The sequence below is a fragment of the Corvus brachyrhynchos genome, unplaced genomic scaffold (assembly GCF_000691975.1).
Source record: "Corvus brachyrhynchos isolate BGI_N302 unplaced genomic scaffold, ASM69197v1 scaffold280, whole genome shotgun sequence".
In the NCBI taxonomy this organism is placed as follows: Eukaryota; Metazoa; Chordata; class Aves; order Passeriformes; family Corvidae; genus Corvus; species Corvus brachyrhynchos.
The window spans coordinates 247,926-252,733 of record NW_008236198.1 but is presented as its reverse complement, the minus strand read 5'-3'; the positions used below and the strand labels follow the sequence as shown (position 1 = coordinate 252,733).

Below are 4,808 nucleotides of genomic sequence, written 5' to 3'. Positions count from 1 at the left end.
GTCCCACCCCGGGACAGCTCATTTTCTGCCAGCCCACCTTGCTGCTCCACACTCCCAACTTTTATCTGGCCGGGCCAGCTGCATTCCCGGTGTTTGAAGTGGAATGTCAGCCTTTGCTCGTGCCACATCACTAAGGACGGCCGGAGCCTTTGAAGAGACAACTCAAAGCCTAATTAAAAATTCAGATTCGGTCGTCGGGGGGAAAAAAAGGAATATGTGTGGAAAAGGATGAAAAACTTGGGCTGTCAGAGAGCCTCGAGTGAAGCTGCTGTAGCTGGATGCAAACTAAGACACAATCATGTAAAACAGATGAGGTTTTGCTCCACTGGTTTCTACTCTGTAATTATTACCACAGCACACACTACTGCCAAGTAATATTAAAATAACCCAAAAAGGTATAATCAAACACTTAACAGCCTTCCCTACTTACGGTTTTTTTTTTATTTCAGCTTCACAAGCTAAAAATAATAGGAGAAAAAAAAAAGGAAACAGTTTTTTGTGCTGTCATTTGGCTGAGGGTGCACAAGGTCCAGGTTTCAGAGCTGGAGGACGTGGTGTTTTACACCACTTGCTATGCAAGTACCTCACAGTCATCACAGATTTATTCATAAAGATCCAGCAAAAGAAGTGGAGAAATGTGCGAAACTTCTGATTTCAGAGATGGAGAATCACAGTTCTGGAATTTCAATTGGTCTGCAGGACAGCTCAAAATGAGATTTATCTCTTCTAAGTAGTAAATCCATTAGCCAGAAGACAACCCCATTGGAAAAAATAAATACTGCATTCTGTCAGTGCTCATTTTCAAAAGGATTAAATAAACAGACAGTTCTAGTGACTCCAACTCTTTGCCATCACCCAGAAATCCTCAAAGAATGTGGATTTTTCAGCCCATATAAGCCCCTGGACATCTCCCCGTTTCTGTGTCGTGCTTGTCTGAGCACAATCTGTTCTTCTAGAAAAACATATGGCCAGACAAGCTATTAGGAAGATAAATAAATAATATGCTTGCCAATCAACCAGCAGAAGCCTGTACTAAGCTGTTATTTTACACATCGCTGCATCACCTGATGTATCAAGATATTATAGCATGCACAGTATTAACATTAAAAACGAACAGGAAAAAAATGACCAGCAAACTGGTTTTTTTTCCAGGTTCAACATGCATGGTTTTGATTCCAGCCCCCAAGATCAGTAACAGACAATGAGAAAGGGCTGTGCTTCCTTCACGGAGTAAGAGTTAAGGATTAAGATGGCAGAGCTGCCTTCACAAATATTCAAGGCCCTCTGGGCCTACAACTTTTGTTACTGTCTGGCTGGAAACATCAACATGCATTTTGAGAGCTATAGATGCATTTAATGCTTTTCATCTTCAAAGCATTTCTTACTCCTTTCAACTCTGGCTGCAAGTAGTATATCCCTGTTTTGGAGATAGAAACATTACCTTGCCCCACACTATCAAAAAATATCCCTCACCTCACCCAGAGCAGATTTAGAGAGTTAAACCTCGCCAAAACCAAACCAAACACTCACAAAAGTTCTGATTTATTCTCTTCCTGCCTTCACCTCCCAACTAAAGAATTTCAGTTGTTTCAACCAACAACCTACCCTGTAATTTCAGCCAGGTCAGAGAAGCCAGGATCAGACGAGCCAGGTAACAGGGATGGTGAAACTCCACCCAACACATCAGGTCATGCCACAACCACCAATTCAGTTACAATTTTAGTCTAAAAGGGCTCTTAACTTTGAATTAGTGCAGAGTGTCAGCTCTGCCCAGGAGAATATATTACAGGACTGTCACACAAGTAGTCATTGACCGAGCTGCAGCCCTTGGCAAGCGATGCCATGGGATATTTAGGATGCAGTTCGCTGAGGAATGACAAGGAATGCAGCAGGGCTCGCAGAGCTGGGATCGCACACTGCCTCCCAAGGATGTAGCCTGCTGCCCAAAGGTGGTCCCTGGAATGACAGGGATGCTGGCAACATGTGCTCTGGCTATGGAAAAAAACGAGGGAGCAGTTCCAGGCGACTGGTACAGCACAACCCAGAATCCAGCGGCTTCTCCAGCACCCTCCGTCCCGCAGGAGGGAGAGGGAAGATGAGAGATTGTGGTGAGGCTGTTTCTGGTTGATTTGGGAAATCCCTCTGGGCAGAACCATAAACAGATCACCTCTTCTGCTGAGGGCAAAAATCCATGTAAGGATGTATATGTACACACCACTCATACCCCAATATGTGAAAGGGAATACACAGGATATTATAACATAGCAACATCATTAACCAGGGGTTTGGCAGAACTGTAACACAGAGGGGGAACAATAATTAATCAGAGCAACAGAGAAAAATCAGACAACTGATGAACTTTCTGTATTTAACTGCTCCTGGAGAAACAGCACACAGGCAGACACCCAGGAACCCACACACACTGCAGAGCCCAGCACGTGTTCTCACTAAGGGAATCCTTGGTATGGTACAAATACGTATATTCTAATTGGAAATTTAAATAAGAATTTATGAAGCTGCTGTTCAACACATTCAGCAAATGATGCAACTCACGAGTTGTCACCTACACTACATGATCCTCAGCAGCTCTAGGCAGTACCATTCAAGGAATAAATTTATAAATGAAACCAGAGCACTTGTATGGGCGAGGAAACAAAGCACTGCCCAAAGGTAAGTCAGACACTGCCCTCGTGCAAGTCTCTGTAAATAGACAGCAGTGGTGTGAGTGCCAAAATTAATTGTCAGACTGGTGCTGCCACCAGACACCTCTCTCATCCTCAGTCTGCCTCTAGCTTCAGCCTCTATTCCAGAGGTACCTCACTCTTCTCAACAATGCAAAAATAATGGGATTTCATGAGAAACAGTCCTCACTGCTGTTGGACCAGCACCATGAAGTGCAGGTAGAAGGAGAAGGTGTCACAGGAAGGACACGCCGCACAGAGGAGACAGAGCTCGTTTAGAGCACTGCCAGTGCTCCCGCAGAGATCTGATTTATTTCCTATCTCACAGCTTCCACGTTCATTACTCCCTGCCCCTTCTCACAGGCATTTAAGGCTCACACATTCCATGGCTCTCCTCTTACCTCTTCCACTTGCTCCTCTGGTGGCTGCTCTAGAGACTCCACCTCATCCTGCCTTCCTGCACTTCTGAAGGCTCCGTCTACACTTTCCTCTTTTCCCAGACTCAAAACACACCCAACCAACCTCTCACCTTCACTCTACTGAAGCATTTCCACCTGCTCCTGCACTCATTGGATGCTTCCTCCCCACCTCCAGCTCAGACCTACCCTTCCTGCAAAGCCCTCTGGTGACACCACCTCCTGCCTATTGCCAGGATGTGCAGATGTGGGAGCCACAGCTGGCAGGGACCAGAGCATGGGGAGAGCACGCAAGGGAAGCATTAAATCCTGCCACTTCCTCCTCTCTCATTTATGAAGCAAAATAAAACCGCAGCTCGCTAACGGCTGGATATCAACCCTTCCTGGTGCTACCACAGCTTCCCCTCACTAGTCCTGATTTGGGGCCGGCCTCCATGTCACCCTCTAAACCAAGGACAACACCCTTGGGATTTGTATCCAGTTAAAGCTAAGTGTTCTCACTCTCCTTTCAAAATCCCACACCTCTTTTCTGCCAACACAACCTGTCTGCACCAGCCCAAGCATCCCCACTGTGCTGGCAGCCCTCACGTGGCACCAGGTGCCCACCACCACTCACCAACAGCCCTGAACAAGCAGGGAAAAAAGGGAATTCTGTGCCAGCTACACCCAGCCCCGCCTGAGAAGGCTTTGGAAATTTCAGCCCTAAAATCAAGTGAGAAGCACGGGCTGCAGTGACACATGTCATAACATTTTTTGTTCTACTGTAGGAGGTCAGCAGAGAAGCTTCTAAAATCAGGGGAGGTTTGTTCCCACCGGTTTTTAATCTTAAACAGCTGTAATAATGTTCCAAGGGGGAGCAAAGGACAGGCTGGGCATTAGCGTGATGGGAGTTGAGACAGCCAAAATATGAAGCATATAAAAATAGAGCTCAGTATGAAAAGGGTTTCAGTTTAACTACCAGTTTCACCACATTAAATTACTTCAGGGCCTTAAATATCCAACTAATAGTAAACAGAGTTTTAACATTATTTGCATCCCCGTGCACTGGCATCCGGATTGTTCCCGAGCTTGGATCATCAGTACAATTCTCGGAAAGAAAAGCTGGCTCATCCTATAGTTAACTTCTGTAACAATGTATATTTTTATGAGCCCTTTTTTTAAATACAATACACGTTGAGGTGATCGCATTACAATTTTTTTTAACGCCAGAAACGGATTTAGCAATGCAATTATACTGACTTCATTTGCATTAACAGAGACTCCACCAAAGCAAAGGATTATGCTTATATCTTTTGAGGGGAAATACATACATGCGTATGCACGGCAGAAGGAAAAAAAAAGTGACTTCCTTGAATTCAGTACATCAATAATGTACCTTGTTAAGTGAAGTCATTTAAATCCGTGTCTTCTTAGCATCAAGGACAAGAGACAGCTCAGTGTTTGCCCGGACAAAACAAGCCCTAGGAGGCCGCCCAGCACAATGATGGTCCAGAGGTGAGAGAATGCAGCCAGTTTAGAGAAGATAAAAAGCCATTTGGGTAGAGACCCCCGCTGATCCTATGAAAGTGTCTCCTTTTCAATTTGGGAGGCTTTTAAAACTGCATTTGCTACTGACCATACCTTGCCCTGAAAGCCGCCTGGGATCCGATTTCACTTTTTCCCCCCCGGAGAGGGTCGGCAGCCGCCCGGCTGTACCGCAGGGTACCAGCGC

General features: G+C 45.5%; 1 protein-coding gene across 1 annotated transcript in view; it reads right to left on the bottom strand.

The window, feature by feature from the left end:
• Positions 1–4,808, bottom strand: part of CACHD1 (cache domain containing 1) — a 91,073-nt gene that overhangs the window by 85,372 nt on the left and 893 nt on the right. The gene's annotated exons all lie outside the window — the stretch shown is intronic.